Source organism: Panicum virgatum, chromosome 3K, assembly GCF_016808335.1.
Source record: "Panicum virgatum strain AP13 chromosome 3K, P.virgatum_v5, whole genome shotgun sequence".
Taxonomy (NCBI): Eukaryota; Viridiplantae; Streptophyta; class Magnoliopsida; order Poales; family Poaceae; genus Panicum; species Panicum virgatum.
In genome coordinates this window covers 16,254,719-16,268,401 of record NC_053138.1, presented here as the reverse complement: position 1 = coordinate 16,268,401, position 13,683 = coordinate 16,254,719, and positions in this window count along the sequence as shown.

Below are 13,683 nucleotides of genomic sequence, written 5' to 3'. Positions count from 1 at the left end.
TTTGAAACGCGGCTGGTTTTTTATCGTCCGCGCGAAGAGGTGTGTGGTGGCGCGCGGCCGCGGCGCGCGTGGGGCCCGGCCGTCGGCGGCTCGGAGCCTCGGCGAGGCCTCGCGCGCCCGCAGGGGACACACGGCGCGGGTGGCTGGCCGCTGCCCGGTCTCGGTGGAAGTGTCTGGCTCGCTCCCGAATTTCCCGTTCCCTTTGTTCGTTACCGACACTGGGCCGGGCCGGGCCGTAACGCGCAGCCTGTTGGTTTCGGACCTTTTGCTTTGGGCCCTTACGTAAACCCACACGAATCAGCTGGACCTCCAGCAGAAATTACAAAGCCTGTCGGAATCTTTAGTGGGCTGGGAGAAGCACACTTTCGGCCATGTTCGCAGAGAGTTACAGAAGCTAGAGAGGGAGTTGGACCGGTTGAGAAACATGCCTAATCGGTCAGGTCCTTCACACGCAGAGCTGAAAATTGTGGAGAAGTTGTTGGAATTGCGCCATAGAGAAGAGATTACGTGGAAACAGAGAGCAAGAATCGAGTGGTTACGAGCAGTGACAAGAATACTCGATTTTTCCATTTACGTGCTACTAGGAGGAGAAGCAAAAATATGATTACAAGGCTAAAGAAGCCAGATAGGCAAATAACTGAAGATGGTCAGGAGATGGCAAGCCTGGCCACCAGCTTCTACAAAACCTTGTACACCTCTGAGGGTATAGAGAATATGGAAGCAATCCTTAGCACGGTTCCTGTCAAAGTGAGCTCAAATATGAATAACCATCTGTTAGCAGATATCAAAGCGTCCGAAGTCAAAGACGCCCTCTTTCAAATGTTCCCCACAAAAGCGCCGGGCCCGGATGGCTACCCTACGCACTTTTTCCAGAGGCATTGGGATTTATGTGGTGAAGAGGTGACTTTAGTCGTGCTGAGGCTTTTAAGTGGAGAAGATGACCCGGTACGCATTAACAATACATTCATCGTTCTGATTCCTAAGGTCAACTGTCCGGAGGAGCTGGGTCAATTCAGACCGATCAATCTATGCAATGTGATATACAAGATTGCGTCAAAAGTCTTAGCTAATAGACTGAAGATGTTGTTGCCGGAAATTGTCTTAGAGGAGCAATCAGCATTTGTCCCAAACCGCTTAATTACAGATAATATCATTGCATCCTATGAATGTTTACACTTCATGAAGCAAAAACGACCCGGTGATCAGCGGTACTGTGCATTGAAGCTGGATATGTAAAAAGCTTATGACAGAGTTGAGTGGAGTTATCTACGTGCGATCATGCTGAAGTTAGGTTTCCATCAGCTATGGGTGGATAAGATCATGCGGCTGGTTACATCCGTCTCTTTTGCGATGCTATTTAATGGTGAGTGCCTCGAAACCTTTTACCCATCTAGGGGCATTCGCCAAGGTGATCTTATTTCTCCCTATCTCTTTGTTTTGGCGGCAGAGGGCCTTTCGTGCCTTTTGAAAACGAGAATGCAGTCATCGGTCCTCAAAGGAATTAAGGTGGCGCCATCAGCTCCGATGGTTAGTCACCTACTCTTCGCAGATGACAGCCTGCAGTTTTTCAAGGCGAATAGGGAGAATGCATTGGAGATCAAGGATGTGTTACAACTCTACTGTCGAGCATCGGGACAACAAATAAATCTAGATAAATCCTCGATCCACTTCGCAAAGGGATGCCGACAGGTAACAAGGGCAGAGATGAAAGATATCCTAGATGTACACAATGAATCTCTCAGCGAGAAGTACTTGGGTATGCCTTCGGATGTTGGAAACTCGACCAATGGTGCCTTCAAGTATTTAAAAGACTGTGTATGGAAGAGAGTACAGGGTTGGATGGAACAATGCTTATCAGCAGGAGGTAAAGAGGTGCTAATTAAATCAGTTGCTCAGGCGATTCCAACTTACTCGATGTCCTGCTTCAAATTACCAAGAGGCCTTTGTCATCATATCAACAGTCTGCTTTGGAATTTCTGGTGGGGAAGCTCTGAAGGAAAGAGGAAAACTTGCTGGGTCTCTTGGGATGACATGGTGAAACCAAAATTTTTTGGGGGTCTTGGTTTTAGAGACATAGAGCTTTTCAATCTAGCTCTCTTGGCAAAACAAGCATGGAGAATTCTACAGAATGACAGTTCTCTGAGTGCCCGTATTTTGAGAGCTGTGTAATTTCCTTCAGGTGACTTCTTGGCAGCACAATTGGGGTCACGGCCATCCCGTGTTTGGCGCTCCATCTTAGATGGGAGGGAAGTACTGGTACAAGGATTGATTCGCCGGATAGGGACAGACGAAACTACTGAAATTTGGAACATGAATTGGCTTCCTAGAGAAGGATCACTTAGGCCGATTAGATCTTCAGCTGCAATGGCTCCTCAACTGGTCAGCAGCTGATAGACTCTACGACGGCGACATGGGATATGCAAATGTTGGAAAGTTTTTTCACACTAGCCGATGTGGAATCGATAATTAACATCCCTCTAAGTACTAGAAGACAAGCTGATTTTTGGGCTTGGCATCATGAAAAGAAAGGAGTATTTTCAGTGAGATCGGCCTATAGGATGCTGGTGATCAATAAGCATCACGCAACATCATACATTGAGAATATTGCTGGTCGATCAGACACTAAAGCAGAGGAGAAGGAATGGTTGGCGATATGGAATCTAGATGTCCCGTCCAAAATATGAGTATTCCTATGGAGACTTGCTCAGCACTCCCTACCATCGGGGGACGTCCTCTTTTGTCGAAACATGGCTCAACAGAGCATATGCGGCATCTGTGGAGCACAGGATTCCTGGAAGCACTCCTTGACTGAGTGTAACCTGGCCAGATGTGTTTGGGCGCTGGAGCGTATCGATCTGACTGATGTTCTGTACAACATTTAGGAGACAGATGCTCACGCATGGTGGGCAGAAGCAGCGGCAACGATGTCGAAGGCTGATTTGATCAGGGTTGCGGTCACCTTGTGGGCGATCTAGTTCGTGCGGAGGAAGGTGATCCATGAGAATTCATTCCAGAGCCCAATGTCCACGCACTGCTTCATTAACAGATACATAGCTGACCTTGATCTCATCAAACCTGAACGAAGTGGAGCAAGGGGGGGGGGGGGCAGTAGCGAGTGCCCAAGTGGATCCCTCCACCAGCAGACACAATGAAGATTAATGTGGATGCGGCAATATCTAAGAACATGGGAGAGCTGCGGCTGCGGCAGTAGCAAGGGATGGAACGGGAGCTTTCCAGGGAGCTTCAGTTCTTGTCATCCAAGGGATTACTGACCCGGAATCGATGGAAGCGATCGCTTGCAGAGAGGGGCTTGCCCTTGCCAGCGACCTCACATTCAGGAAGGTCAGGATTGCTAGTGACAACATCAGCGTTGTGAAGAGCATCTGAGGTGACGAGGACAAAGGCATCTACGGGCATGTCGCCCAGGAGATCAAGGCCAGAGCGGGATCTTTTGTCTCGTCGGAGTTTGTTCGTGAAGGCAGGGCTTGTAACGCAGATGCGCATAAGCTAGCTAGAAGCTCTATTTATTGTGAGTTAGGTAGACAAGTTTGGTTTCTTTCACCGCCTGTAGGCATTTGTGCTTCTGTATCCATAAACAATCAATAAAAGGTGGCTTTCCCCTCAAAAAAAAAAAGCTGGCTGGCTGGTGCCACCTCTTCTCGACCTTTCTTCCCTTCTACTCCAGTAAAAAGGGCGTCAGGAGGGCGATTCAGAATCCGGCGTCAATTCCGTTGCCTCCTGCTCGCCTCCGGTGGCCGCTTCGGCGCTGGAGGTGGACGGGAGACGTGGGATCAATGGCCGTTGTATATACCCTCTCCTATTAGCTTAGTTTTGTGTAGATTATGGTTTTGGATATCCCAAGCTTATCTGGCCTGGTGGATGTTGAGGGTGGATGGGACTTGGAGGTAATCGATGGCCGCGTGGTGTATGATTACAACATCTTCTGCGGGAGGTTCGTCACCGGTGATATTTTTCTTGGAATTTCTTTATGTTCGAACCTTCTGTGCTGTTTATTGTGTTGTTGAATATGCTCATGCTGCCAACGGCGATGCCAATCTCGAAGCCCACGACAAATCTGCTGGTGTTAAGCTTGGTTGGAGTACTGGTGATGAATTCACCAGAGCCTTTGTCCCTCCAAGGCGGCTATGGTGGTTGCACCATTAGGTTCTTTGTGAGGTTAGTAGTCCACCTGCTCTTGGTTGGGGGGTCGGTGTTTTTGGATCCCCTTTGTGGGATTTCTGTTTAGTGTCCGGAGACTACTGGAGATGTGTCTGGCGTCTGTTTCCGGTACTGATGGGGATTGCTCGGGGCGTTCAACAATCCAACAGCGCATTGCGCTACTGATGGGCTTGAAATTTGAAGTCTTTTCGTCGAATCGGAAGTCGGCCGGAAGCGTCTTTCTTGATCTCCTTCATGGAGGGAGATGGAGGAGAACCAAGATGCAGCAGCGATGGTCGGAGACGGCGAAGAGCACCGGCTACTTCTCCTGTGGACTTATGTGTATCTTTTACTTTCTTCAAGGAGTACCCGGTCAGGGCTTGAATGTAAAAGTACTATATCAATAAAGTCCAACCCTTTTCTCAAAAAAGCTGGCTGGCTGGTCATCGCTGAACTGAAACGCCAAGGATCTTCTCGCCGGAAAGGGGGACGGAGAGTGATGGGAGCTTCAGGACGAGCGGAAACCAATTGGCAGCTTGGGACGCAACAATGGGGACCACCGTGTCCCTTGGCGATGGCGATGAGTTGTTTAGCCTCTCCGCTCACTGCAGCAGCCATTGTTGCTGTCTCGTCGCGCGCCTTGTTCCACCCCCCGTGCTCTTTGATCCTGCCGTGGCCCTTCAACCATCGCTCAGCACCGATCTGCAGCTCTGCGTATCAACTGTCGACGCTTCCAAGCACAACAATGTCAGGAAAGCTCTCTATGCGCAGTCAGATTTGGCAAATAAAAACAGGTAAAAACTGCCCACGCGCGCACAAGGGAAAACCAACCATTCATCGAGCAATTCTCCACAAGCAACTCGTTCTCATCGCTCTTGTGTTCCTCTCATCTATGCCCAAAAAAAAAGATCTTCAGAGCTCTAGGCTCACCTGCCGCGCGGCTGCACTGAACAGTGAAGCTGCCGTTTTCAGCATCAAGATAATCTGTCCAAAGTTCGAAACCGCTGATGATGATGCACCTGTGGTTGTCTCAAGTTGTGTGTAACCTCAACCTCAGCCGTCTGACCCACAATCGTTTGAGATGGTGAGGCGGGCCCCCTTTTCTGCATGCACTCTTTCTTTGGACACTTTGGAAGATGGCTGCACATGCATACGAGGGGCTGAAGGGGTGACCAGAGGGGGGTGAATGTGAGCCGATTTAAATTTCTTGCAATCGGAAAGATCGACTTAGTCCCGAAGTACACACCCAACCCTAGAGTCCTAGGCACAGTGTGGAGTAGCTATGGAGGAGCAACACCAACACAAGAAAGCCCTAAGAACAAACAAGATCCAACGCGGAAGCAAACACCGAAAAGCAGCGCGAGAAACAGCACACGGTATACACACCGGTTGAACCGATGTGCACTAGGGGGCACCTCATCGGTTTAACCGATGTGCAGAGCCTGCAACAGTCAAAAGCTAACACCGGTTGAACCGATGCAGAGGCTTTAAGAAGCGTCGGTTCAACCGACGTTAAACACCAGATGATCCAATAAATTCAAATTTAAACGCCGGTGCAGTTGTCCAGAGAGACCCCAAAATGGACGTTGTGAGCGCCGGTTAAACCGACGCTACGAAACTCCTATACGTCGGTGCAATGGGCCAAATAACAAAAACCCTAACAGTTGAAAAACCTACTCACCGGTTGATCCGACACAACATCTCACAAGCATCGGTTTAACCGGTGATAGGAAGAAATCTGACTGTGCCAGAAACGAAATTTTCCAGCCCGCGACCTTTGGAAATCTCGATGATTTGACGATCAATTCAAGTCCAAAGGAGCTCAAATTTTGAGGAGATGAAGATGATGACTTCAAGAACACATCCCCAAAAGATTTCAACGAAGGTCCTCACGGAGCAAGAGCGGGGTTTTCTCAAGAACGCAAAAACTACGAATCGAAAGAGCTCGTGAATCCTAGGCGTTTGGCACTAAGTATAGAGCGATGGTTTCATCACAAAGAGGTCAAAGAAGTACTACAATCCCGTGCTTCATGAACACACAAACGAAAACCAAGAATCGTCACAAACAAAGCACAAGACGTACGGAATCGAAACGAAATCAAACCCCCCGAGGGCACAAGGAGGGAAGGGCCTCCTTTCCCATGTCAATTCACGCACAAAGTCTCAACAATCCATGGCTAAAAACCTACCCTAGAGAGGAGAAGGGAGGAACTAGGAAGGAGGAGGAGGTGGCGCACGAGAGAGGAGCAGCAGCTCTGTTCTTGCGCCAGGGTCAAGAGCCAAAGGGAGAGAGAGAGGGTGAGGGAGTTTTTAACAAACTAACTCTAGACTAAAAGACTAAACTACCCTTAGACTCAAATAGTCACTAGAAGGCCCGTAGGGGCAAAACCGGAAAAAGATACAAGGACCCATCCGACGGTCGATGTTCTTTTTTCGAGTTGAGGTCTTCTCCGCGATGCCGCCGTGTTGATGAAGATCCGGTTCGCGGTTTTGGGGGGGTCCGCGAAACCCGGGTAGGTGGCCGGTTTTGAGAAAACCGCCAAAACTCCACGCGCGGGAAGATTCCCGCCTCCACGCCGTGGCCCTAGACGTCGTTCCCACCTCGGCCTTCTGACGGCCCTAGATGCCGCCCGACGCCCGTCACCTCCTTGCCCGCAGCGAGGCCCTAGACGCCGTCGACGCCCGTCGCCTCTGTCAGTCCCGAGACCGACGCCCGTGCCTCCACGACTTGGTGTCTTCTACCGCCGTCCGGCTGCTTGGTTTTGTGGCGCAAACCAAGAAACCCACCTTCCGTCGTCGCTTGCGCCCTCGATCCAGGAGTGGACGCCACCGCTACCGCCCGGCATGAGCTCCGGTCCCGGCTGCCCTTCACCTCCGTGCACCGCACGGTCCATCGGCCACAGCACCTCCACGGCAGCTCTCCGTCGACACTTGACGCCCGTGTACCTGCAATCCAAAGACCAAGCGCACGATCACACCGCACGGTTGACAATTCACTCATCACAAACAGGATAGAGTACTCAACATTCCTCAGCATATGAAACAAACAGTACTGCGGAGGGTGCTGAAGATATTTTTCAGCAAGTGCTAGATATTGGAGTGGTGGAATATAATGCTGGATATTCCACTCCAATATCTAAGATTGACCCAATTATCATCCAGCAGTGCCCATGTATATGTGAAGATAAACATCTCGTTCGTTCAAGGAAAGAAAAAAAAAAGAGTAGAGAAACATTCCCACACGTGCGAACACGGCCAACTTTTCTGGGTTATTCATTCACATACTGACATACAACTTTTCAGACGCTCTGGAGTCTGGACCACAGATATCCTTTTTTTTTCTCTATGGCATACGGCCATCAGGCCTTCTTCTTCTTCTTGGGCTCTCTGCCTCTCTTCTACTTGTTGCTGGCTTGCTGCTGCATAGGAGTAGTGCATATGGATCATCCAGACCAGACAGCCAATGCGGATAACGAGATAACATGGAGTCATGGACGGTTACTGGTTACTGGAAATGCAACCGCCGCGCGCAGCAGATGACGAGGACATGAAGTACGTTCGCGCTGGATGCTACCAGCTAGCTTTGACAGGATCGGGCTCAGATAATCCCGTGCATGAACGTTCCCGATGCTGTCCATGTACATCCAGAGAAAGACGAATTACTACCCTCTCGGAGAGAAAAGTCAATTTCGGGGGGAAAAAAATATGTGGTTCACCATACAGAAAGCAATGCAAGCGACAACGAAGAAAGCGATTTTGTAGAGACGCGGCACCAAGCAAGCGATTACGTAGATGCTTTCGATAATCCATCGCACGTCGACAACCAAGGACATTCATTGGCTTATTAGATTGTACCTGCGGTAGGCGGACTCCCCAATTAGCTTGCGGGGTTTAGCTTTGGTTTGAAAGCACGATGATGAAGGGGATCTGGATCGGAGATCACAAGTCACAACGGCAAGATTTACTTATATTTAACTTGAAAAAAAAACCTCATTCTCAAGAAAGATAACTCTATCCTCTTTCTGCCGAGCATCAGATAATCTTTGCGTAATTTGGCATGAACTATTGTGTACGACGATCAGATCGAAAACATATAGGATTAGGTAGTGTGCACAATATAGTGTCTTGTTTAGGTAATAATTAAATTATTTTGCTGCTGGTTGGTTTGTTTGTCTATTACGGTACGGATAGATGGCAACAATGGTGAGTTGTTTCATTGTTTGATCAGCTACGGGCTCGTCGATCTTTATGTATTGTACGGACAACTTTAGGTGTAAAATTTGTTCTTGTGCTTCCTATAACTGCTAGGCCATATTTAAGAATTTTAATTGATCGGAACCATGTGAGAAATGAACTATTTTTATTTAAAAAAAGGCAAAACATTATTGTGTGTGCGTGTGCATCCAATTATATATTTTCTACGGAATCTGTACGATGGTATACATGTTCTATCGATGGCTACTGTATTAAATGTTGGTGCCTCCCAAAGTTGCAATCTTGGTTCACCACTTCATCTTTTTTTTTTGTACATTTCTAAGGACAGTAAAATTAATCATCTCATTTCAAAATGCCAGTGACACCACCTAGAAAGCAAAGTATCGTTGATTATGAGATTACCAGATGTAGGTAGTAGCGAAAGTTGTTTTGACTGACTGTACAACAATCCAAAAGCATACACATCACTTAATTGACCCACCGTCCATTTTTTTCTTTCCAAACTACTTAATTATAAATTTTTTTCTATTTTCTATACTATAAAAGAAGCTATGACGATCAAGAAAGTTTCTGACTAAAAATGTTCATATGCTAATTTGACTCTGTATGTCTGGTTAGGTTATGCAAAAAAAAAACATTTCAGTGTTAATTTTGTTGTCTTCCTCGTGGATGTGGAATATTTAGATGGTAAATTGTTTCCTATTTAGATTGACATGGACTAGCTACAACCATGCTCCTATGAGCATATCCGAGAGACTGATTAGTACTCCACAGACGGCTCACTATCAACGAGTATATCACCTACCACTTAAAAATGATGCCGTTAATTTTCATAATAAATTTAGAAAAATACGGTAACCCGGCCCGTGTCAAGTTGAGGAATTTAGGTAAGTTGGTTCCACCACAACAAAACCTAATTGATTGGAATCTCCATACACAACTGGCCTAGTAAAGTTAACATGTAACATTAATTACTAATTGAAATAGATAGAAGATTATGTTTAGTATGGTCCGTATGTTAAGTATGCAGTTGAGATAAATAGTATCGATTGGTTCCTTGTAGTTGATGTGGCTTCCGAAACAACAAGGAGCCCTAGTTTTCTCAGGCAGTGTCTTTGATTGGTAATGTAGCATGAACGGCATGATTTCACTAAAACCGTCATATGAAATTAAACTACTTCGTTCAGTGATGTTTAATTTGAGAGGTTCTCCCTGCTGCATCGTAGTGATTGACATTCCTTGTAGCTAGTCATCTGATTCGATTCTTATTCTGCTTAATTAGCTGCTGACCTGGATATACGAGCAGCACATAGATGTCAGGATCAACTTTGAACTGCAATGATTTATTACTATACACTACTAAAAAATAATTTGTAACGATATTAGGAACGTCCGGTTCTCTAAGGCGGCCAAAAGGTGACCAATCCTATCAATAGAGCGGGATTCTGTAGCATCCGACATGTTACTAGAAATGTATTTTTAGAGGCGGGTGGATCGCCGCCCCTAGAAATGGTCACCATTTTCACATGCTGGTGATGCCATCACCCACATCTGAAAAATTGACATTTCTATGGATCGGGACGCCACCACCCGCCCCTGAAAATGGTGGGTATTTCTAGGGCAGGTGATGGTATAATCCGTCCCTACAAATGATCCCACACAAATAAATTTATAATTTTTTAATATGCTCTTGGATGATGTCAAACTTTATATTATAATTGTGGAGGTTGAAGAGACATAAAGTTTTGAATTTGATAAACTTTTAATTTATTGTCATTTAATAGTTCAAAAATTATTATAATTTCTATAACTTTAAAATGTAGAAATTTGTAGAGTAGCTCCATATCAAAGTTGTAGTGGTAATATCTAATTGTATAATTTACATATTATTCATTTAAGACCTTTTACAGTCACATGATCATTTAGTAGTTATGCCCTACACATGCTATGACTATATAGTATCTCATACAATTAGAGTTATACCTTGAGATTTCTACAAATTTAACAATTATACACACTAAAATATGATTGTCATATTTTTTCTATATCTATAGTTCATAATAACTATAGAAGTTTCAATTTATTTTATTTATTTTGCTCTATTTATTAAATATTTAAATGAATTTTTGAGATAAAATAGAAAAATATTTTCTAGGGCACGTGGTGGAACCACACGCTCTTGCAAAATGATTTTGGAGTTAATACAAAAGAATAACACACCTTTTAGAGTGGTGGAGAGGAGGTGAGCGTTCGAATATGGTCGATGCAGGTGTGCATATTTCATCAAAACCTCTACAAAATGATTCTAGGGGTGGGTGACGGCGTGGCCCGCCCCTAGAAATGAATTTACAGGAACGGATATGTTATCCCTCCTACAAATATTTAGTTATGTGTAGCTATGGAAAGTAGGAGCGGATACCGCATCTACCCCTACAAATAATGTTTTACCCGTAAAAATCATTTTTTATTAAGTGATACTCGATGGAACTTCAGAGTTCTCTCAGCTCTCATTTGGTTAAGTTTTTTAATGGCAAACATGCGTGTCAACGCCTCAACACGGTCGACGAATGCTCCCTGTCACTTTTTGTCTACCCTTGGTGGTTAGAAATCTCAAAAAAAAAAAAGACTCTTGGTGGTAAGAATGTAAGATGCGATCATGCACCTTGGATAAACCTTGGTCAGCTTCCTAGAAGTTTTATTACAACAAATAAAGCAGATTGATTGATGACTTGTGCAGGCTGTTAACCAATTAGTATCGATCAGCTAGCTTAGAGCCAATTAACCAGAAGCTCCCAGCTTGCGATCGGAGTAATTGACTGCAAACCAATTAACTCCAATGGCACATAAAAAAAGTTCATCATAAACACAGGTTGCGTCGACCGACCGATCTTCCGGTTGGCACTGGTGTCAGTACATGATATGGGTTACAATTCTTCAAAATTACTCCTTCCATTCACTTTTAATAATTATATTTTAAAAACTTAAATGTTCAAAATTAATAGCTATATTTACTATTGGTATGAGTTGTGATAATAATAACACTAGTTATAAGGAGATCTCAGTTAAAATATTGGAGGACCAACAAAAAAAAGGCTGTTACATTAATTTAGTAGATTGATAAGTACATTTATGATGTCCTGAATCAGTGCCATATAAAAATATATGAATTAAAACTAAATGGAGGGAGTAGTATCCAGCACGCAAATTGGTCGTGTGATCTGGATCTCTTCCTGGAAGACTTTCTCGTCATGATCAGTTGCCACAAGCTTCTCTCCGAAGCAGCCATGCAGATCCTCGGAGAAAACGATGCGGCCGGACGCCGCGAGTCTGGTCAGGTCGACCAGACAGCTGTGAGCCGGTGACCCGAGCACGCTGTTGCATTTCATGCCTGGGCGGCGGCGCCTCATGCGGATGGCGACCGCCGCCGCCGCCGAAGGTGCCCATACGGAGCGACGAATGGGAGGTTTGCCTAGGCTGTGTTCAATTGACTCAAATTTTCCAAATTTTCCATCACACCGAAATCACATTGAAACATTAAATATAGAAAATGACACATGCATAGAGTACTAAATATAGGTAAATAAAAAAACTAATTGCATAGTTTTGATGTACGTTGCGAGACGAATTTTTTGAGCCTAGTTAGATCATAGTAGGACAATATTTACCACAAACAAACGAAAAATATTATAGTGTGCTACAGTGTCCGATGTGACTTTTTCTACCAGTTTTTCGCGTAACTAAACACACCCCTAGTCGATAATGGGGGAGAGGATTCCAAGCGGGTCTCGCCTAATTTTGAGCGCGCGGCTTTGGCTCCCCGCATTGGCAGCGGCGCCCGCGTCGTCACGGCCGCCGGATGCGACGGCGGCGGCGGGTCCCGCCTCCGTGCTAGGCGTTCCCAATGTCCTGGGTCGTCCTCGTCGCTGACTGTGGGCCCGGAACCCGCTGATACGGAGGAAGATTTGCTGCCTACGTGGCTGTTTCGATAGTTTTGCGCCGTGGGCCCTTTCAAGATGTGGAAATTATGTAGTAATTGTGTACCATTGCCCGGTGCCCGCTGATTTTGGTTTTTCTTGTTCAAAGACGCTGATTTTGAATTTTGATTAGTTCCTGCTCATGGTTTCATTTGTCTCCCCATAATTTCCACGGACAAATGTTCGCTTAAATAGACTTTTTAAGAGGCACATGTATAAGTATTAGCAATTAGTAAAAAGGAAAAGTAAACATATTAAAGTAATACTCCCTCCGTTCCAAATTATAAGACATCCCAAGAATCTTGGAGAGTCAAAGCAATCTCAAGTTTGACCAAGATTATAGAGAGAAATATAAAGATTTATAATATCAAATTGATGTACTATGAAAATATAACTAATAAAGAATCTAATGGTACTTAGTTTATATAATAAATGTCATTATTCTATTATATAAATTTGGTCAAACATAAAAAAACGTTGTCTCTCCAAGATTGTTGGAATGTCTTATAATTTATAACGGAGGGAGTAACATACATTTTAGTATTATGGATGTAATCATTTTTTCTATACCGTACCTAATTCATTGTTAGCTTATCAATTTAAAAAATACGACCGGGAGGGAAGAGGTCTAGGAGGGAAGAGGTTCTCATCGTACTCCCTCCGTATTGTAAAGGAAGTCGTTTCGGACATCGCTACGGTCTCCAAAAACAACATTGACCACTATCTTTTTATACTACAAAAAATTTATAAGATATAGTCAACATATACTTTTGCATAACTACATTTCAAGATTAATCTACTTATATATTTTTATATATTTTAAAAGTCAACTCAAAAGAATTTATTTATAGCCAAAGTTCAAAATATTTGACTTAAGATAAACTCAAAATTACTTCTTTTACAATATGCAGGGAATATTTCATTAAGAGGAGCTTCAGGATTCGAGTACTCGGTGGGTGGCATCTCTACTCAGAGGCGGAGCCAGGTTGTAAATTCTAGGTGCGACTGCATCCAGAAAAAATTTGTAATCCCTTATCATCTTCAAATTTTCACCATATTTCATTAAATATTATAGATATACTATGAAGTGTCACACCTCTCAATTCTTCTCTAGCTCCGCCTCTGTCCCTACTAGATGCTCTACCACCGAGCTAGAGCTCATCTGCATAACTGCTAGTGTAATAAACACCAAAAAGATATGGAAGAAAACGTAGCTGCCAGCTAATAAGGATCAACAAGCGAAGAATCGGAGGTGGAAAATCGAAAAGAAAACGGAAATGCGCCAAAAAAAGAAACTTTAAAAGATACGGGTTTAGCGATGGGCCCCACGTATATT